The 23,757-nt window shown below is 37.9% G+C and overlaps 1 protein-coding gene across 7 annotated transcripts in view; it reads right to left on the minus strand.

Annotated features, from left to right (window-relative positions):
* Positions 1-23,757, minus strand: part of LOC102163334 (uncharacterized) — a 158,769-nt gene that overhangs the window by 36,454 nt on the left and 98,558 nt on the right. The window lies entirely within an intron of this gene.

Raw genomic sequence — 23,757 nt, forward strand, 5'->3', positions numbered from 1 at the left:
AATTGCTCTCCATTTTGATTAAATTTAAAGATACTAATGACTCTTTCCAGCAGTAAACAGAGCAGTAAATTTCCAAGGCATTAACTATTTGTAAATATACAAAATATATGAATTGAATATTCCAAGCAATCACTTATAAGAGGAAGGAGCAGGGTAACTTTGCATATTCTACTTTCAGGCATTTGGATAATCTAAGAAATACAGTGACATTGATTTGTTTATCCTAACATCACTAGGAAAAAAAATGCTGAAGAAAAGGATATGCAGGAAATTGAATTGCCCACTCATATATTACATCAGTGACATAAGAACTTCAAGGTATACCTTATCTCCTATTCAGTCAGGACTGAAAATACTAAAAATCAAACTGAGATTCAATAGCTTTCAATAAGTGAAACTCCCAGACTCCTAGATAGTGTGGAGTTAAAGTCAGAGCGTTGATTCTGAGAGACAGGTATTCTGTATATTGGAATGGTACATCTGAAAATACTTAAATGCAGCTGGAGACAAAGAACAGTTAAAATATTATGACCTCCTCCAACACCACTGAAGGAGCATCTGTACCTAAGTGGTAGCAGTGTCCGTAGCCATATTGGCATCCACTTTTCTAACTCCATCTGAAGAAATTAAACATGCATTGCCTAAGGACAGCAATAGTCCTCCTGAAGAGTTGCCATGTATGACTAGATTCAACTAAAACGTAACCTTAAAAGTGAGGTGGACAGTGTTATCCTTGAGGAGGGGCACTACATTATATAACTACTTGATTTTTCTAATTTAGACAAGCAGAAATAGCTTGCAGGTGATATCTGTGGAAATGTGTTTTAAGGGTGTAGGATGACAGTGAAAGGAACATAAAACTGGTTCAGTCAAATTTATTGGTGCAGTTCCACGAAGCAAAGATTCTACATTTCATGCTACAGTGTGGGAAGTTATAAAGGGCTCTAATAGTTTGTCAGAATGTTTGGCTTAAACAGAGATCAAAAGTTGGTCCATATGAGTAAAAAAAAAAAAAAAAAAGACCAGATCTCCTTGTTTAATGCAGAAGGAAGTATTACATTTTTACAGAGATTGGAGTTCCTTAGTAGTCCAGTGGTTAAGGACTCTGTGTTTGTCACTGCTGTGGCTGAAATCATTACTGTGGCTCAGATTTGATCCCTGGCCTGGCAATTGCTACAAGACATGGGTGTAGCCCCAAAAAATTTATAGTTATTTGATGTTTACATTAAATTTGTCATTTAAGACCTACTCACCTATACTAGCAGTGTCTAGAAGACATAATTTTCACTAAAACTATGAAAAATAAATCTGTATTAAGCCCATGGCATCATTGATAAACATTATTATTTCTCTTCTCTGTAGGCCAGGTCTTAGAATGAAAATGATAGTCATTAATTTGAAAAATCTCAAAGCAGTAGGAGAAATTGTATATCTGGTGGCAATGGCCAAATGACCAAAGACAGGGTAGGCATAGTTAATGTAATAAACATCAGAGAGAAAAAAACAATCATAAAATTTTGACTTCTTAGACCTACAATTTTGGTTAGATTATCGCTGTTTTCCTAGGAACAAAAGATATATAAAACCTACTAAACTCTTATTGTTCTGCATATATAGAAAATTTCTATGTCAAGTAATCAAAACTGTAACTTGAATCATAAAAATACAGAGAGAAACAGAGTTACCCTATTACCCAGAAATTCCACTCCTAGTGACCAATCCAAGAGAAATGAAAATGTAGTTCCACACAAAAACTTGTACACAATTTTTATAGCAGCATTATTTACAGCCAAAATGTGGAAACAACCCAAATGTCCAGCAACTGATGCACAGATAGGCAAAATGTGATATGCAAAGGAATATATGACCACAGAAAGGAATGAAGTACTCACACTTCCTACAACATGGATGAAGCTTGAAATTGTTGGGTTAAGTAAAAGAAGCCAGTAATGAAAGTCCATATATTGTAGGATTTGTGTATATAATATGACCAGAAAGAAAAGTCTATAGACAAAGAAAGTAGATTAGTGGTTGCTTAGCACTGGGGCAGGAGATGTAACTGCTAAAGAATAAGGGGTTTCTTTTTGAGGTGGTGAAAATGTTCTAAAATTGCCTGTGGTGATAGTGCTAGATATCTACAAATATACTATGGACCACTGAATTGTACAATTTAAATGGGTGAATTGTATGCAAATTCCAGCTCAATAAAGCTGTTAAAACCAGAATAAAATAAAGATAAAAAAAAACAAAGCCTCTCAATCAATTCTCTTATTTGAGCCAGTTTAGAAACTCAGAACACAAATATTGAAGGGGAGGCTGTACTACTTTGAGTGAACACTCTGTTATATCAACATACTTTATACCCTTAACCATTCTCCCAGGTTTCCTGAAAGCATCCAGTGACTTTAACCAGAGTAACACTGACTTTAATCAGTGTTGAAGTACATGATATAATCAAACATTTCAGGGACTACTTGGACACTGGCTCTGAACAGATATTGCTTCCAAAAGATCCAAAGCATCACTATAATCTCCCAACCAAGAAGGGGCTGATGGGGTCAGGGGAGTTTTAGCTCAGGTCCACCTCAAAGTGGGTCCAGTTTTCCCAACTCATCTGTAGTTATATCCCCAGATATATAATGTGAAATTGGAATAGAGATAGTAATAGCTGGCAGAGTCTCTTCATAGGTTCCCATCTTCAGAGTGATGGCTATTAACATGCACAAAGTCAGTTTAATTTTAACTGCCTCACATAGTAAAATAGTCAATCAAAAGCAAAACAGCATTCCTTGAGGAAGTGCAGAAAAGTGTTCCACCAGCAAGAAACTGTAGGATTCAGCAGTATGGATTTCCACTACATCTCCAAAAATTCTATGAGGCCTTGTATAAGATATGACTATTAGAGGATAACAGCAGATGAAGAAAATCTTAAACAATGGTGATGCTAATGTTACCAGGTGTGGTTTCATTGCTTGAGCAAATTCACACATCTCCTGGAATTAAGTTATAAGCTATGACTCTGGGACAAACTTTTTCTCCATACCTGCCCATAAGGCCCACTGGAAACAGACTCCATCCTGCTGGCAAGACCAAAATTATACCTTTACTTCCTACCTCAAGGGTATGTCCACTCTTCAGTTCCATTTCACAATTTAATTTGCAGAGAATCTGATTAGCTTTCCTGTCCAAAATATATCTTAATTTTCCTTTACATTGATGACATTATATTCTATGGAGCTACTTAATGGGAATATCAAATTTTCTAGACTTATTTTTGCTATTTATATGTCGGATGGTGAAGAATACATTCAAATAATTCAAGGACCTTCCACTTCTGTGAAATTTCTGGGAGTTCAGTGGTTTAGGGCATATGCAAATAACTCTTCTAAGAGAAAAAAAAAAAGTTAGCTGCATCTGGCCCCTCCTACAACCAAGAAAGTGGCACAACCACTCTTATTCAGCATAGTACTGGAGGCATTAGCCAGAACAGTCAGGCAGTAAAAATCACTCATCAGAGCAGTATCAGGATGGTGGTGGAGTAAGATGCAGTGCTCACCTTCCCCCACAAATATATCCAAAAAAAAATCTGCATGTAAAACAATTCACAAAGATCAACTGACTGGCAGAAGACCTTAGACCTCCAAAAAGGGCAAGATTTCCTTCACATTACTGGGAAGAACAAATGTTAAAAAAGAGAGAGAGCGAGAAGAGGAAAAAAGGAATTAGGAGTAGAACTTCTGAGAGGAAGCTGTGAAAGAGGAAAGGAACCCACACCATGAGAGGCCACCTAACTGACAGATCAGTGAAGACGGAGGGACCACAAAGCCTCAGAGAAAAGCACAGCAGCTGGACTGAGGAAGGTAAAGCAGAAAGCCACACACACCATCGGTACCACCACCCAACTCCTAGAAGAGAACGTAGGCAAAACATTCTCTGACATCAACCGTGCAAATGGTTTCTTAGGTCAGTCTCCCAAGACAATAGAAATAAAAGCAAAAATAAATTAATGGGACCTAGTCACACAAGTTTTGCACAGCAAAGGAAACCATAAAAAACCCAAAAGACAACTTCCAGCATGGGAGAAAATAGTTGCAAATGATGTGACTGACAAGGGATTAATCTCCAAGATATACAAACAACTCATACAACTCAACTCAGCAAAACAAATAAACAAACAACACCATAAACAAAAATAACAGCCTAATTGAAAAATGAGCAGAAGACCTAAATGGACTTTCCTCCAAAGAAGACACACAGATGGCAAACAGGCACATGAGAAAATGCTCAACATCACTAATTATTAGAGAAATGCAAATGCAAACCTCACACCTGTCAGAATGGCCATCATTAACAAGTCAACAAATAACAAGTGCTGGAGAAGATTTGGAGAAAAAGAAATCCTCCCAAACTATTGGTGGTAATGTAAATTGGTACAACCACTATGGAAAACAGTATGGGGCTTCCTCAGAAAACGAAATAGAGAACTGCCATATGATCTAGCAATCCCACTCCTGGGCATATATCCAGACAAATCTTTCATTCAAAAAGATACATAAACCCCTATGTTCATTGCAGCAACACTAATCACTATGGCCATGACACGGAAACAACCTAAATGTCCATTGACAGATGAATGGATTAAGGAGATGTGGTATATATATACTACAGAATACTACTCAGCCATAAAAATAACAAAATAATGTCATTTGCAGCAACACAGATAGAACTAGATATTCTCATACTAAATGAACTAAGTCAGAAAGAGAAAGACAAATACCACATAATATCACTTATACGTGGAATCTAAAATATGGCACAAATGAACCTATCTACAGAAAAGAAACAAACTCATGGACATGGAAAACAGATTCGTGGCTGTCACGGGAGAGGGGAAGGGAATCAGATGGACAGGGAGTTTGGCTTAGTAGATACAAACGTTTGCATTTGGACTGGATAAGCAATGAGGTCCTGCTATATAGAACAGGGAATTCTGTCCAACCACATGTGATGAAACATGATGAAAGAAAATATGAGAAAAATAATGTAGAGAGTTTCTGCTATGCCTCAGCAGTAAGGAACCTGACTAGTATCCATGAGGATGTGGGTTTGATTCCTATCCTCACATACTGCGTTAAGGATCTGGCATTGCCATGAGCTATGGTATAGGTAACAGATGAGGCTCAGATCCAGCATTGTTGTGGCTGTGGTTGTGGCCAGCTGCTGTAGCTCTGATTCAACCCCTAGCTTGGGAACTTCCATATGCCACAAGTATGGCCTTAAAAAAGCAAAAAAAAAAAAAAAAAAGAAAGAAAGAAAAAAGTAGGGAGTTCCTGTCGTGGAACAGCAGAAATGAATCAAACTTTGAGACCATGAGGTTGCATGTTTGATACCTGGCCTTGCTCAGTGGGTTAAGGATCTGACATTGCCTTGAGCTGTGGTGTAGGTCATAGACACAGCTTGGATCCTGCATTGCTGTGGCACAGGCCAGCAGCTGTAGCTCCAACTCAACCCCTAGCCTGGGAACTTCCATATGTTGTGGGTGCAGTCCTAAAGAGAAAAAAAAGATAAAAGAAGAAGAAGAAAAGAATGAATATATATATTTTTTCATATAAACTGGCTCAGTTTGCTGTACAGCAAAAATTGACAGAACATTGTAAATCAAGTATAATAAAAATTTTTCAAAAAAAATCACTCCTCATTATGGAAAGTATAAATAAATACTATGATGAGATATCACCTCACATCTGTCAGTATGGCCAACATCAAAATGTCAAGAAATAAAGTGTTGGTGATGGAGGAGTTCTTGTCATGGTTCAGTGGTTAATGAACCCAACTAGCATCCTTAACCCACTCAGTGGGTTAAGGATCTGGCATTGCTATGAGCTGTGCTGTAGGTCACAGATGTGGCTTGGATCTCATGTTGTGGCTCTGATAATACAGGCTGGGGGCTACAGCTCTGATTGGACCCCTAGCCTGGGAACCTCCACATGCCATGGGTGTGGCCCTAAAAATACAATAACAACAAAAATGCATTGGTGTTGTAGTTCCCTTTGTGGCACAGCACGTTAAGGACACAATGTTGTCTCTGTGAGGATGCAGGTTAGATCCCTGGCCTTGCTCAGTGGATTAAGCATCTAGTGATGCTGTAAGCTGTGGCATAAGTTGCAGATGTGGTTCAGAACTTGTGCTGCTGTGGCTGTGGCACAGGACACAGCTGCAGCTCTAATTGCATGACTATCCCAGGAACTTCCATATGCTACAGATGTGGCTGGCTGTTAAAAGGGGGAAAAAAAGTATTGGTGAGGATGTGGAGAAAAGGGAACACTTTTTACACTGTTGATGGGACTGTAAATTCACTATGGAAAACTGTATGGAGTTTCCCTTATAAAATAAAAAATATAACTACCATATAATCCAGCAATTCCACTTCTGCAAATGTATCAAGGAAATGAAAACTATGTCAAAGAGATACACGTCTCCTAAGATGGATGAATAAAGTATATATACACACACACACAAACAATTCAGCCATAAAAATGGAAATGTTATTCAGTCATAAAAATGAGAAAAACCTGTCACTCATGACAACATCCAAGGAACCTGAAGGCATTATGCTAAGGGAAAAAGTCAGACAGAAAAAAACAAATACTGTAGGATATCACTTATATGTGGAATTGGGAAAAAATAAGAAAATGAAAGAAAAGAAAGAAAAGAAAGAAAAAAGGAAACCAAACAAAGGAAAGATATCAGATTTGTGATTGCCAGAGGAAAGGGAGAACTGAAGGATGATGATCAAAATGTACAAACTTCCAGTTATAAGATATATAAGTACTAAGGATATGATTACAGCATGACGACCACTTAACATGATTATTTGATATATATGAAAACTGTTAAGGTAGTAATTTCTAAATATTCTCATCACAGGAGAAAATTATTTTTCTTATTTTTCTTGTATCTATAAGATGATGGATGTTAACTATTCTTAACTGTGATAATCATTTCACAGTATATATAAGCCAAATCATTATTCTGTATACCTTAAACTTATATATTGACCTATGTCAATTATATCTCAATAACACTGGGAAAACTGTATTAAACAATGTATTAAAATAACATGAATAAGAAGTTGATAAGTTTTTGCATCTGGTTCCCCCTACAAGCAAGATAGAAGGTCAATGCATAGTGGGCCTTTTTGGACTTCTGAGGCTACATATTCCAAGTTTGGGTATGTTATTCTGTCCCACGTTTGCAGTCACATGAAAATCTTCTTGTTTGGGGTGGGGCCCACAAAAAGTAAGGGTTTGCAACAAGTCTAGCTTGCTATTCAAGCTTCTCTGCCACTTGGGCCACATATTCCAGCAGACTCAATGCTCTTGTTTAGTGAGCAGCAAATGGTTTTGTTGAGTTCCTTTGGCAGCCCCTATAAGTGAAGCATGGGGCAGGTGTTTAGGATGTTTGACCCAGAGCCTCCTTTCATCCACAGATATTTAATCTACTTTTGAGAAATAGCTCTTAGACTGCTACTGGATCAATTAGAGACTGAATGCCTGACCACAGACCACCAAGTTACCTTGTGACTGGCATTGCTCCTCCTGAACTGAGTGTTATCTGACCAAGTAAGGCCTAGCATTCAGAATGCATTGAAGTACCATACCTTGGCAGTGGGTGGGGGTTATATATACATGGTAGAGCCAAGGGACATTCTGAAGGCACAAATAAGTGCAATGAAGAAGAATCCCTAAGCTCATGGATCTTACTCTTGCAAGACTGCCTTCTCTCTCCTAGCCTGCATTTGTGTCCTAATGAGGAACGTCCTTAATAGTTGACAAAGGAAAGAGATGCAGGCCTGCAGTGTTCTTCTATTTGTTTTTGTTGTTGTTGTTGCTTTGTTTTTTCTTTTTATGGCCACATCTGCAACATATGGAAGTTTGCAGGTCAGGGGTTAAATCAGAGCTACAACTTCCACAGCCATGGCCGCTGGATCCTTAACCCACTGAGCAAGGCCAGGGATCAAACCTGCATTTTTACAGAGACAACATTGGGTCCTTAAACTGCTGACCCACAGTGAGAACTCCATAGGCCTGTATTAATAATGGTTCTGCAGGATATATACTCAAAACCCTAAAGAGGAGAGTTGCAGCCATAAAGTCCCATTCTGGGACATCTCTAAGTACTGTGTAGAGGGAAGGCATCCCAGTGGTAGAATATCAGGCAGTTTACCCAGTTGTTTATTGTGTCTACAGGGAGGAAGTGCTATTTATTATGTATCTTCTTTTTAATGTGGGCAATGCTTTGGCTTGATATAGGCAGGAACTTGAAAGGAACCTGGTTGAAAGATTAGTGACAATGAAATTTTGGAAAAGGTATGTGAATAGACTACTCTCAATGGGCAAAAACAAAACAAAAACAAAAACATGAAGATATTTTCCTTTCATGTGAATGTGTTCAAAATGCTGACCTTATCAGAGAAGAATTTCACTGATCAAGTGGATAAGTGATACATTCTATGGATACTAGTTACCCTCTTTGCCCAGCCATCACTGCCATAGCCCAAAGGGTTCATGTACAAAGTAGCTATAGTTGCATGAATGGAAGTTATGCATGGGTTAGCAATATTGACTTTCACTCATCAAGTCTGAGTGCCCAGTCAATCAGCAGCTGAGAGCAACATTGATTCTCTCATATGGAATATTCCATAGGGTGATCAACCAGATACCTCATTTCAGGTTGATTATGATAGACCCCTTATATAATGGAAGAAGTGTTTTATCTTTACTGGACTAGATACAACCTTCATACATTTTACTTTGCCAGAATGCAGTGATAGAGCCAAAATTACCGCCTGTGTGTTAAAGAATGCCTTATCCACTCTGCTGCTATTTCACCCAGCATTGCTTCAGATTAAGAAAATTTTTTAGCAGCAAAACATATGTGATAATTGGCCCATGCTCATGGAATTTGCTATCATACCATGTGACACACAATCCTGAAGCAGATGACTTGATAAAATTGGGGAAGGACCTTTTCATGGCTCATTTATTGTGCCAGAGAGGTGGCAATATGTTCCAGCACTCTGACAAGGTTCTCAAAGGACCTGTAAATTCTTTGAATCAACATCATGAATAGGGCATCTTTTCTTTGATATCCAGTATTTACAGGTTCAAGAATCAAGGGTAAAAATGAGATACTAAAATATTTTTCAATAGAAAGAATGATTATGCTGTTTTGAATAAGATGAGGGACTGACAAAAGATTATTTGCTTGACCAAAATTTGTTCAGGCTCCTGAACCTTCTCCTGGGCCTATCTATGTGTTTCCTTGTAAGGCTCTTACCAAGATTATTATGTACAGCAGAAATTGACACAGCACTGTAAATCAACTATCCTCACTATACTCTAATAAAAATATAGGATGTCAGATGGTTACAGGTGTTATTAAGAAAAAGAGTGCAGGTAAAAAAAAGAAAAAAGAAAGAGCTCTGCTATGTAAGGTTAGCAAAAGGACCTCAACCTTCATGTCTGATCATGCCCCATATCTAACTGGGCCTCTCACCCTCCACAAGTTACTATATGATGTCCTATTAGCGGAGTCAACATATGGTCAACTATGGAGGATGAGAACCTAATCACAGCAAGAACTATTTTATACCTTTAATATTTACAATTAGTATTATATTCTCTGGCAGGATCCTTGATGATAAACTCCCACTTGCCCATACATTACTTGGAATTGAGCAAAGATATCTACTGAGGCATTTTTTTCCTTATAACATAGGTCCAAATAAATCACTTTTTGTAACTTATCTACTTTCCACTATGGCTTTTCTTTGACAATACTCAGAAACAAACAAACAAACAAAAAAACACCCTCGCCAGTTCAACTTCTTCACTTGCCTGTTGAGTAAGAAACATGAGGAGCCAACTGTGACTTCATGGCATTTATAACTTCCATTTCAGGGTAACCATTGTTGGGTCTCTTGGTGGAAGCATTCCTTCCTCTCAAACTAAGTTCTCTAGGTCAGAAAAGCATAAACTCCTTGGAACAGAAAGCAAAAAATGTTGCTGCTGGATCACTATGGGTAATGCTGATTGCTGCCACTCCAATTTCAACCCTTTGATTCCTGAACCTATGAATCATACAAAGAGAAAAACATCACCATATACTGGACACTTATTCAGAGTGCATACAGCCTCCTAGAAAACTCTGCCACAGCCTTGCAACTATCACCACCTATATGGCATTGTAATTGAGACTTCACCAGGTCCTCCCACCATTCTATGGAGGCAGATGTTTCAGAATGGTGGGCAATGCAATGAGACCAGTGAATTGCATGTGCATGAGTCTATTATTAAAATTCTATTGTATTAGTTGAGGTCCTTAACCCAAAGCAATATTATGTGGTACTAGTGTGTAAGTATTGTAAAATTCCATGTACGATCATTTTGGCAGAAGAAATGAACACATGTAAAGCAAATCCATAGCTAGATGTCTTGTGTTTTCCATAAAGGGCATAACTCTGTCCCTTCCATAATGAAATTAGTCCAGTGTAAGGAAACTACTACCCAAAGCTGGGCAAACATCCTAAACAATATTGCTCTATCAGTGACTCACTGTTGCTGTCCACTGTTGGAAGATTTGACACTCAGCCTTGGTGCCTGGAAATCCATGTCCCTGAGCTTATGCATAACCTCCATCCTTTCTACTACAGGCAAATTTATGTTGAGCCCATTTGACACTGACAGACATGTATGTGGAAGAGGCTGTTTGGTATCCATAGAATGTGTCACCTATCCATTTGATTATTGAAATCCTCTTCTGCTAAGGTCACCCATCAGTGGGCATTCACATGGACACAGATATCTTCATTGGTTTCTTTCACCCAGTAAGAGAGGTCTATATCATTAATGTTCCCTTAATTTTATTGATAACCATTTTCCAAGCATGTTCCTTTCACATCCCTGACGATCAAGCTAAAGCATTAGCCACAGACTATATATCAGTATATAATTCCATGCTATTTCTCCTTCCAAGCAATGTGAATGACCTTCACTGCATGAAGTTCTGTTCACCAAGATTTCCCTTCACCACTATCCTTCAGTCCCTAAAGGGACTGTGGTGATACAACTATCCACTTATATGTGGTGCTTCACATTGCACAGAACTATCTGTCAACCAGGCCCACATTTATTCTTCATCTGTCAGCTGATTTGGGGAAGCTTCCTATGAGTCCATAGGTGTTGGCTGAGAGACAGTAGGTAGAGCAGTAGGGGTAAGGACATGGGCATTGCAATAGTTCTTTATGTAGCTTACTTGTACCGTCATGGCCTGCCTGGGCCTAACCATGTATTTACCATTTCCAATTCATGATGGATTATCAATGTGCATTCCACATTTATGGCTCAGGGGTTGGGGGAAAAGCACAAAATAACCAGGTCATGAATGGGCAGCTTCAGTCACAGAATAACTTGATGGCCCATGGTAGAGCATTCAGTCTCTGCTAAGGCCCAGTAGCAGACAAAGGGACTAGTTATTGGCAAATGATACTGGAGCCTTGTTCCAAATTTCCAAATGCCTACACCATTCTTTGCCTATAAGGGCCACATAAGACTTGAAACAACATACCTATCTCCCAGTAAAACTTTATAAACCACTGTGTCCAAGGGAATATATGGTCCAAGTGGCAGAGCAAAAACCTGGATCTGTTATACAATCTCCTCTCCCTCTGGACCAAACTGAAAACAAGCATTGTTTTAGGTCACTTGGTAAATTAGCCAGACTATTACACCCAAGTGAGGAACATGCTATCTCTGATATCCACCAGTAGGTGTTGTGCCTCTTTCATGGTTTATAGCTGGGGCCAGATACAACTACTTGTTCTTCAACTTAAGAGCAATTTCTGGACATACCTCACACTTGGACCCCTGGAAACCTCTTAGGTGGAATGTCCCTGAATTTTAGTTGGAATTATTATCCATCCAGAGGTCTTATCAATTAGTCTAGAATAATTGCTATTCTCACTCACTAGGTCCATGCAATATAGTGTCACAATATAATGGACTACATGATATCTTGTGAAAAGGAGGGTGATCAACATCCCTGCAAACAAAACTGTGATGTGGGGCTGAAGGGTTGATATAACACTGATGTAGGACAGTGAATTTAGATGATGGCCTTATCATTTGCATTGAAACTGGTTCTGAAAATCACTGCAAAGATATGGAGTAAAAAGCAAGTGCCAGATCATTAGGTGTTACCAAGTACCAGTGGAAGTTTAAATTTGTTCAAGCAATGAAACCATATCTGGGATAGTATCTTCAGTTGGTATCACCATTAATAAAAAAATTACTTAATCCATAGTTATTCTCCAAGTGCTATATTCTTTTGCACAGTTGAAATAGAAGACATTTTGGAAATTTGGTAAGAATCATAACTGCTACATCTTTCACATTCTTGATGGTGGAATGAGTCTCTGCAATTCCTCCAAGAATGTGGTACTGCTTTTGATTTTCTATATTACTAGATAGCAGAAGTCTATGTGGCTTATATGTGGTTTTCACATCACAATAGCCATCACTTAGGAGTTCCCGTTGTGGCTTAGTGGGTTAAGGATCTGACATTGTCTCTGATGATGAAGCTTTAATCCCTGGTCTTACTCAGTGGTTTAAGAATCTGATGTTGTCATGAGCTGTGATATATAAGTCATGTTGTGGCTTGGATCTGGTGTTTCTGTGGCTGTGGCATAGCCCTCAGCTACAGCTCTAATTTGACCCCTGGCCTGGAAACTTCCATATGCTGCAGGTACAGCCATAAAGAGAAAAAAAAAAAACATACCCCTCATTCCAAAGGGTAGGGAACCAGTGAAGGGATTCTGCCTGCTGCAATGTATCTCTTTTCCAAATATGCATTCCAGATCAGGGAATAACCACAGATACTCCTGGAAATGTTTGGTCCCACTATGAGACAGACCTGAGTCATATCAAGTCAACTGATCATCCGATCCCCATAAGCATCTCCTCTGAATTGAGGACAATAGTGATATTTTGAGTTTCCTGGATATGTCATATCAGAGCCAATGTCCAAGTTCTCCCTGAAAGACCTAAATATTTTCTTTTCCCCATGCAATGTTACCATGGTAAAAGGCCTTAAGTCCATTTGGGGAAGTCTGGGAAAAAGATTAACAGTATTAATTTTTGAGAGTATAATAGGAGCCATTTCAAGTAGACCTGATATCCCTTTTATTCTAGAGATTCTGTGTCCTCAAACTGGCTCATGTCTGGGAATTGATTGAGGGATCATAACTCCCTTTTTATTATTCAAATTAGGCCTTAATTTCCTTGACCTAGAGTGTCTCTGCTTTTTCAGATTAAGTAAGAGTTTACTCCAGTTCCCATTGTGTCTCAGTGGAAACAAACCCAGGTAGTATCCATCCATGGCCCTGCTCAGTGGGTTAAGGATATGGCATGCAGTGAGCTGTGGTGTAAGTCACAGGTGAGGCTCAGATCCAACATTGCTGTGGCTGTGGCATAGGCTGACACTTGCAGCTCAAATTCAACCCCTAGCCTAGGAACTTCCCTATGCTGCAGGTGAAGCCCTAAAAAGGCCAAAAAAAGAAAAATAATTTAGTAGATTTTCTTAACTAGCCAATGCAGAATATTCTGGTTACTGTTTTCTCTCTGCTATTTATTACAACAACTACACCTATTTTGCCTCTGGTGGTTGAGCAAAGCCATTTGGTCATAGCCACCCCAATCCAATTACTCACAATGAATTTAAAATTTCCCCCAAACTGTCTGTAGTTATCACTGTAAGGTCTATCCTACAGAGAACTGAAATCACGAAGTTAATTGATTTCCTTGGTGATACTGAGGCTACCCTTTCAATTTATTTCTCAAATTATTGGTGAAAGGTATGTCTTCTGTGCGGGTGGGTGGATCTTAAGTGACAAATTCACCATAACATTCTAATGTCCTAACATTTTATTTATTTTGGTTACAGACGTAGCTCTTTATTTTTTCTGTGTGCAGATTGTAAAGCACTTTCTTTTATATTATTCAATGAATTTATTACATTTATAGTTGTACAATGATATAGCATTTCCACCCCAACCCCCAGCATGCCTCCACCCACCAACCTCTCTCCACTAGAAACCGAAAGTTTTTCAAAGTCTGTGAGTCAGTATCTGTTTGGTAAAGAAGTTCATTGTGTCCTTTTTTCAGATACCACATAACAGTGGAAGCATTTGATGTTGGTGTCTCATTGTATGGCTGACTTCACTTAGCATGGTAATTTCTAGGTCCATCCATGTGGCTAAAAATGCCAGTATTTTGTTCCTCTTAATGGCCAAGTAATATTCCATTGTGTATATGTACCACATCTTCTTGATACACTCCTCTGTTGATGGACATTTAGGTTGTTTCCATGTCTTGGCTATTTAAAATAGTGCTGCAATAAACATCAGAGTACATGTGTCTTTGTGCGTCATGGCTTTCTCTGGATAGATGCCCAGGAGTGGGATTGCTGGATCAAATGGTAGTTCTATGTTTAGTTTTCTGAGGCATCTCCATCCTGTTTTCCACAGTGGTTGCACCAATGTATAATCCCACCACCAGTGTAATAGGGTTCCTCTTTCTCCACACCCTCTCCAGCACTTAGTGTTTGTAGGCTTTTTGATGATGGCCATTCTGGCTGGTGTAAGGTGGTACCTCAAAATCAAAGGTTTTGATTTGCATTTCTCTAATAATGAGTGATGTTGAACATCTTTACGTGTGGTTTTTTTTTTTGGCATTCTGTATGTCTTTTTTTTGGAGAATTGTATGTTTAGATCTTCTGCCCATTTTTTGATGGGGTTGTTTGTGTTTTTTTGGTATTGAGCTGTAGGAGGTGTTGATAAATTTTGGAGATTAATCCCTTGTCAGTTGATTCATTTGCAAAGATTTTTCTGCCATTCTGTGGGTTGTCTTTTCATTTTGTTTAGGGTTTCCTTTGCTGTGCAGAAACTTTTAAGTTTAATTTAAGTCCCATTTGTTTATTTTTGATTTTACTGTCATTACTCTAAGGGGTGGATCTGAGAAGATGTTGCTGTCATTTATGTCAGAGAGAGTTTGGCCTATGTTTTCCTCTAAGAGTTTGATAGTGTCTGGTCTTATATCTAGATCTTTAATCCACTTTGAGTTTATTTTTGTGTATGGTGTTAGGGAGTGTTCTCACTTCACTCGTTTCCATGTGGCTGTCCAGTTTTCCCAGTACCACTTATTGAAGGGACTGTCTTTTCTCCACTGTATCTTCTTACCTCCTTTGTCATAGATTAGTTGGCTCTAGGTGTGTGGGTTTAGTTCTGGGCTTTCTGTCCTGTTCCACTGATCTATATTTCTGCCTTTGTGCCAGTACCATATGGTTTTGATGACTGTTGCTTTGGAGTATAGTCTGAAGCCTGGGAGCCTGATTCCTCCTGCTCTGTTTTTCTTTTTCAGGATGTCTTTGGCTATTCTGGGTCTTTTGTGCTTCTAAGCAAACTTTAACATATTTTGTTCAAGTTCTGTGAAAAATGTCCTTGGTAATTTGATAGGGATTGCACTGAATCTGTAGATTGCCTTGGGTAGTATAGTCACTTTGATAATATTGACTCTTCCAATCCAAGAGCATGGTATGTCTTTCCATCTATTTGTGTCATCTTTGATTTCTTTCATCAGTGTCTTAAAGTTTTCAGAGTACAGGTCTTGTGTCTCTTTAGGTAGGTTTACTCCTAGGTATTTTAGTCTTTTGGATGTGATGGCAAATGGCATTGCTTCCCTAATTTCTCTTTCTGATCTTTCGTTGTTAGTATATAGAAATGCAGTCATTTTCTGTGTATTAATTTTGTCTCCTGCGACTTTGCCAAATTCATGGATGAGCTCTAACAGTTTTCTGGTAGAGTCTTTAGGATTCTCTAGGTATAGTATCATGTCATCTGCAAATAGTGATAGTTTTACTTCTTCCTTTCCAAATTGGATTCCTTTTATCTCTTTTACTTCTCTGATTGCTGTGGCTAGGACTTTCAAAACTATATTGAATAGTAGTGGTGAGAGCAGAAATCCTTGTCTTGTTCCTGACCTCAGTGGGAATTTTTCAGCTTTTCACCATTGAGAATAATGTTCCCTGTGGGTTTGTCATGTATGGCCTTTATTATGTTGAGGTAGGTTCCCTCTATGCCCACTTTCTGAAGGATTTTTATCAGAAATCGGTGTTGGATTTTGTTAAAGGTTTTTTCCACATGTATTGAGAAGATCATATGGTTTTTATTCTTCAGTTTGTTAATGTTGTGCATCACACTGATGGATTTGTGGATATTGAAAAACTCTTGTATCCCTGGGATAAATCCCACTTGATCATGATATACAATCCTTTTAATGTATTGTTGGATGTGGTTTGCTAGTATTTTCTTGAGGATTTTTGCATCAATATTTATCAGTGTAATTGGCCTATAATTTTCTTTTTTTGTGTGTGGTATCTTTGTCTGGTTTTGGTATCAAGGTGGTGGTGGCCTCACAGAATGAGTTTTGGAGGAGCCCTTCCACTGAATTTTTTTGAAATAGTTTCAGAAGGAGAGGTGTTAGCTCTTCTCTAAATGTTTGATAGAATTCGCCTGTGAAGCCATCTGGTCCTGGGCTTTTGTTTGTTGGAAATTTTTTAATCACAGTTTCAATTTAAATACTTGTGATTGGTCTGTTCATCTTTTCTATTTCATCTTGGTTTAGTCTTGGAAGATTGTACTTTTCTATGAATTTGTCCATTTCTTCTAGGTTGTCCATTTTATTGGCATGTAGTTGCATAGAGTAGTCTCTTATGTTCCTTTGTATTTCTGTGATGTCCACTGTTACTTCTCCTTTTTCATTTCTAATTTTATTGATTTGAGTCCTCTCTATTTTTTTTCTTGATAAATCTAAGGGTTTATCAATTATTTTGATCTTTTGAAGGAATCAGCTTTTTGTTTCATTGATCTTTATGGTTTTCTTCGTTTCTATTTCATTGATTTTTGCTCTGATCTTTATGACTTCTTTCCTTCTAATAACTTTAGGTCTTGTCTGTTCTTCTCTCTTGAGCTGCTTTAGACGTAAAGTTAGCTTGTTTACTTGAGCTTTTTCTTGTTTCTTGAAGTGGGCTTGTATTGCTATAAACTTTCCTCTTAGAATGGCTTTTGCTGCATTCCATAGGTTTCAGAGTGTTTTATCTTTGTCATTTGCTTCTAGGTATTTTTCAATTTCCTCTTTGATTTCTTCAGTGATCCATTGGTTGTTTAGTAGCATGTTGTTTAGTCTCCATGTGTTTGTATATTTTGCAATTTTTTTCTTGATTTCCAGTCATATAGCATTGTGATTGGAAAAGATGCTTGATGTGATTTCGATTTTCTTAAAGTTACTGAAGCTTGATTTGTAGCCCAGGATGCAATCAATTTTAGAGAATGTTCCATGTGCACTTAAGAAGAATGTGTCTTCTGTTGCTTTGGGATGAAATGTCCTATAAATATCTATTAAGTCCATCTGGTGTAATGCTTCATTCAGGGCCTGTGTTTCCTTATTGATTTTCTGTCTAGATGATCTTTCCTTGCTGTAAGTGGAGTGTTAAAAACCCTCACTATTATTGTGTTATTGTCAATTTGTCCTTTTAAGGTTGTTATCAGTAGCCTTATATATTGTGGTGATCCTATGTTGTGTGTGTAGATATTTGAAATTGTTATATCTTCTTCATGGATTGATCCTTTGATCATTATGTAGTGACCTTCCTTGCCTCTTAAAATGATCTTCAAATTAAGGTATATTTTGTCTGATACGAGTTTTGCTACTCCAGCTTTCTTTTGATTCCTGTTCACATGGAATATTTTCTTCCATCCTCTCATTTTCAATTTGTATGTGTCCCTAAAAGGGAAGTGAGTCACTTGAAAACAGAATATATATGGGTCTTGTTTTTGTATCCATTCAGCCAGTCTATGTTTTTTAGTTTGGGCATTTGCAAAAAACACACCATTAACATTTAAGGTGATTATTGACATTTATGTTCTTATTGCCATTTTATTAACTGTTTTGGATTTGTTTTTGTTGCTCTTTTTTCTTTCCTTCTTCTCTTGTTCTCTCCTCTTCAGGTTTGATGACTATCTTTAGTGTTGTATTAGAGTCAATTTTTCTTATTTGTGTGTGTTTCAATTGTAGATTTTTGGTTTGCAGTTATTCTGAAGTTTTTATATAAGAGTCTCTCTCTCTCTCTCTATGTGTGTGTGTGTGTGTGTGTGTGTGTGTGTGTGTGTGTGTGTGTGTATATAGAATGAGATTAAGTTGTTGGTTTCTTAATTGCAAGTGCATCTCCAGTGTCCTGCATTTGTGCCCTCCTCTTCTCACAATTTCTGATTTTTGTGGCGTAACTGTGAATGGAAGATTTTGTATCTTTACTGTATATATGCCTTTACTGAGGAGACTTGTCATTTGTGTTATTTTTATCTCTAGTTGTGGCCTTTTATTTTCTGACTTGAGAAGTTCCTTTAGTATTTGTTGTAAAGCTGGTTTAGTGTTGCTGAAGTCTCTTCACTTTTGCTTATCTGTAAAGCTTTTGATTTCTTCTTCAAGTCTGAATGAGAACCTTTATGGATAGAGTAATCTTGGTTGGAGGTTTTTTCCTTTCATCACATTAAGTATATCATGCCACTCCCTTCCGGCCTGCAGAGTTTCTGCTGAGAAATCTGCAGATAACCTTATCCGGGTTCCCTTGTATGTTATTTGTTTCTTTCCCTATCTGCTTTCATTATTTTCTCTTTGTCTTTAATTTTGGTCAGTTTGGTTAATGTGTTTTTTTGGGTGTTCCTCCTTGGGTTTATTTTGTATGGTACTCGTTGTGCTTCCTGGATTTGAGTGAGTGGTTCCTTTCCCGTGTTAGGGAAGTTTTTTGGCTATTATCTCTTCAAGTATTTTTTCTGTCCCTTTCTCTCTCTCTTCTCCTTCTGGCATCCCTATAATATAGATGTTGGTGTGTTTAATGTCCCAGAGTTCTCTGCCACTCTCTTCATTTCTTTTCATTCTTTTTTCTCTTTTCTGTTCTGAATCAGTGATTTCCACTAATCTGTCCTCCACCTTATTCATTCTTCTGCTTCCTGTATTCCACTGTTGGCTGCTTCTAATGAATTTTTTTATTTCAGTTATTGTATTTTGCATCTCTGCTTGCTTAAGTGTTAAATCTTGTATTTCTTTGCTCAGTGTTTCCTACAAATTATCCATCTTTGCCTCCAGTTTATTTCCAATGTCTTGCATCATCTTCAGCATCAAGAGTCTAAAGCCTTTCGGCTGGAAGTTGATAATCTCCAGATAACATAGCTGTTTTTCTGTTTTTTTTTTTTTTTCTTGTTCCCTTATCTGAGTTATAGTTCTTTGCCTTTTCATTTTTATAGGTTTCTGGTGCAGTCTCTGTTTTGCAGACAACAGAGTTGTAGCCTCTCTCACTTCTGATGTCTGCCCTTCTTGTGACTGAAGCTGGTACCATGGCTTGCTGTATGCTTCCTGATGTGAGGGACTGGTTCCTGACCACTGGTAGGTGGGGCTGATTCCTATCCTTCTGCTGGGTGGGGCTTTTTCTCTGGGTGAGATTGGAGGTGGCTGTGTGCCTGGGGTGTCTTTAGGCAGCCTGTTTACTGATGGGTAGGGCTGAGATCCCATGTGGATTGTTTGGCCTGGGACTTCTCAGTGCTGGTGAGTGGGGCTGGATCTTCCCAAAATGGCTACCTCTAGAGGAACACACAATGAACACTCCTGATAACTTTGCCCCCAATGTCCTTCCCACACAATGAGCCACAGTCAACCCCTGTTTTCCCAGGAGATTATCCAAGAACTGTAGTCAGGTGCAACCCAGATTTCTATGAAATACCTGCTTTTCCCTGGGACCCAGTGCACATGAAAGCCTGTGTGTGACTTTCAAGAATGGGGTCTCCATTTCCCCCAGTCCCATGGAGCTTCTGCACACAAGTGCCACTGGCCTTCAATACCAGATGCTCCAGGGGCTTTTTCTCCCAATGCCAGATTGACAGGTGTGGGGACCTGACAAGGGGCTCAGAACTCTCACTCCTGTAGGTGAGTCCCTGTGATACAGTTACTTTTCAATCTGTGGGCTGCCCACCTGGTGGGTATGGGGTTGCTTATATCACATAATCACCCCTCCTACCATTTTGATGTGGCCTCCTCTTTGTCTTCTGGAATAGGATATTTTTTTGAAAGTTTCCAGTCAATTTTGTTGAAGGTTGTTCAGAATTTGTTTGTAATTTTGTTGTTTTTATGAGAGAAGGTGAGCTCAAGTCCTTCTATTCTGCCATCTCAATCCTGTCAACTCTCTTCAAAACTTTAATCATGGACAGTTTATGTCATTCATCATTCACAGTAAATTATTATTTGACTTTGATTCTTCTCAAAAAGTATTTACTGTCAGCTACAGGCAGAAATTCTCATTGATAGCATGACATAAATAACTTTGAGAACATTATTTAGTCTAAGAATTACCAGAAGTATTGAAAAATTTAATGGATTCATACAATTGCTAACCGAAGGAAAGGGAAAGCAAAAATTAATTTCATGGGTTTAAATAAACTAATGAGTACCATTATAATACTTGATGAATTTGTTTGAAACATTGCTGTTTTTTATGTTTGTTTTCAAAATATACGGAAACTTTTTCTCTTAAACTGTGTGTAATTATGGCAATTTGTTAAAGCAATCCTTTGTGAACAAAGATGTATCTATGAATTTTACTCATTACCTGATCTCCTACAACTTGAAAACTGTTAATGAATATTTTTATCTTATGCCAATATAATTATCTTCATAAATTCAATAAGAATCTGTTCTTTTTGTGTTAGGACATGACTGGAAATATTGCTTATATTACCAAATATTTGACTAGAATGCCATATTAGGGATAAATATGCATAGACTCACATGACCAGGAAGTTTAAAGGAATAAAGTTGTTTTTAAGGAGGTAATGCTTGTAAAAACCATTGGAAATAACAGCTTGTACCTGTCTGAAATGGTCTCCGAAATTACAGTTCAGTAAGGAAAATCACTTCATGGTGGGCCCACAAATTTCAAGATATTTTTTTGATCTTTAGAAGAAGGTAATTCACCTGATTCTACAGGTATTGCAGGCAAGTATTGTGGTGAGTCCTTGACTTTGCTTTCTAACCTGGAGTGGCATTTGATAGTTTAATATGAGATTCCTTAAGAAAAACTCTAGCAAAGCAACTTTGCTTTCTAACCTGGAGTGGCATTTGATAGTCTAATATGAGATTCCTTAAGAAAAACTCTAGCAAAGCAAACTCAAGGATCTTGCGATCAATCACTACTCGATGCACTTTTATAAGTCATCTGATAAAGTACGATGAAACATGATTATTTTGAAAACACATTTGTTTTACTTTGTTTCTGACTGAATGATGGTGACCCTAGAACCAAATAATGGAAAACTACAATCTACCCTTTGGATTCCATCTTGCACATTTTTCCAGTCAATGCAAAAGCCTGAGTTCTTCTAGTTTCCTCCAGTATCTGCCTACAACTCTAATTAATATTTCAAATTTTTCTCCCTTCTGATTTGGAATCATGGAGGAATAAAATTTCCCTTTTACTGAATCTCTGCAAGTTGAAGCTACAGAACTAGATATAAACCTCAAGTAAATCATCACAAATGATCTTGTGTGGGCAAACTTCATACTACTGTGTGCACCACTCAGAAAGTTCAACAGAAAACCCAGTGCCATCACTGCGGACGTTCAAACCTCAGACCAGGAAATCCCTTGGATTATCACTGCTAACTGTACTCACCATCTAAAGATGCCTTGAGTACAACATCAAGAAATCTTCTCAATAGGCTTCCCTCCTGAATCAGAATCTAGTGTTTTTTATATAAATCTTTCTTTTCCATTTTTTTATACAAGCTACATTTTATTAAATGCCTGGTGGCTAGCACCATAAAGCATGATCTCTACTACCAAATATCAACAGATACTGAAATTGGAGGCACAGAAAGAAAAAAAAGTGGTGCTTCCCTTTCCTCCCCTTTATTCTTGGACCCATGGATCCTGGAAATAGGAAAACAGCACCATACTGGATGCTGATTCAGAGCATAAATAGCCTTCTGGGATATATTATTACACTCCTATAACAAATGTCTTCCTACTGGCTATGTAAATAAGAATTCTAAAGGCCTTTTGACCACTCTTGCAAACAAGTTGCTTCATAACGGTGAGAAATGTGGTATGACCAGTGAATGTTGTGTGCATGGGCCCACTGCCACACTTCTTTTGCTATGAAGTGAGTTCACTGATCTGAAACAGTATTGTGCAATATACCATAACAGTGGATGAGGCATTCTTTAAGTCCATGAATGACTGTTTTGGCAGTAGTTTTGCATGAAGATATGCTAAATCTGTATCATTTAGAATCTATTCCAGTAAGGGAAAAATATTTCAATGTCCATGATAGAGGGATCCAATGTAATCAGTCTTGCACAAAGAAAGTGGTTTATTTCTACAGTCAGCTCACATGATTGCCTACCAGTGCTCTGCTTACTATGTGAAATAGTAATTATCATCTTTAAATCTAATCATACTAGATAAAAGAATCCAGAAAACCCAGAAAAAATCCAGAAAATCATCTTTAAAATTATGTTCTGTGAGAACCACCCTTGCTACCAAAATCCATATTAGCTAGCATTCTCCAGCAAGCCAGAGACGGATATAAGAAGATATTTATTGTAAGAATTATCTCAGGTATTTATAAAGGCTGAGTACTCCCACAATCTGCTATCTACAATATGGAGAACAAAGAGATGACTGTAGAATAATTCAGCAAAGGAAAAAGGCTTAAGAAGGAGGGAGCTGATAATGTAACTCTTAGTTCCAAATCAACGGCCTCAGAATCAGTGAGCTGCTGGTGTAAATCTGAAAGTACAAGGCATATACCAGGAATTCTAACATATTAGGCCAGGAAATATTGGCTTTCTAAGCTTTAATAGAGGAGAGGAAATATACTTTCCCTTTGTCTTTTTGTTGCATTGGTCATCTCTCTTCAGATTGGGTGATACCTGCCTTCTCTGAATAGGGTGAACATCTTTATGAAGAATCCTGAAACAAAAGCAACTCCCTTTTGGAAACACTCTCACAAACACTCAGAAATGATCATTTACCTGACTTCCCTTAGCCCAATCAAGTTGACATAGAACATTAACCATCATAAATCCACCCTTTTCAAATTGGCACATACACTCAGTATCTGCAACCACACTGAATCATCAAAGACAAAAGTATGGTCATAATTCTGCCTAACATGATATAGCAACCTGTGTGCAACTAAAAACATAGTCACCTCTTCCCCAGAAAAGGAGGTATGCCATTGAGGGATGTTTACTCTCCTCCTAGATATCCCATAAAAAACAGTATGTTGTAATCCAACAATACTTAAATACTATGATATAAGTGTAAAACATCTCACATTGAACAATAGGGGATAAGCGAAGATAGGAAACATATATATTTATTTATTATGTGTATATATACACACAAAGGTGTCAACACAAGAAGGAAGAAATACTCATGACAATTTCAGTCTTCCTTTTAGTAATAAGATCAAAGCTGGTATTTATAACTACCACTTTTACTGAAAATTCTATATTCCCTTTGCCTCAGTAAGTACCTGAACTTACCATAGTTCTTTATCTGGAGGTGACCCAAACTGTCAGTCCTGAAAGTT

This window comes from Sus scrofa, chromosome 1 (genome assembly GCF_054392235.1).
Source record: "Sus scrofa isolate SSC_HxYL_T2T_F1_AM1 chromosome 1, Sscrofa_HxYL_maternal_Yorkshire_Landrace_v2.0, whole genome shotgun sequence".
Lineage (NCBI taxonomy): Eukaryota > Metazoa > Chordata > Mammalia > Artiodactyla > Suidae > Sus > Sus scrofa.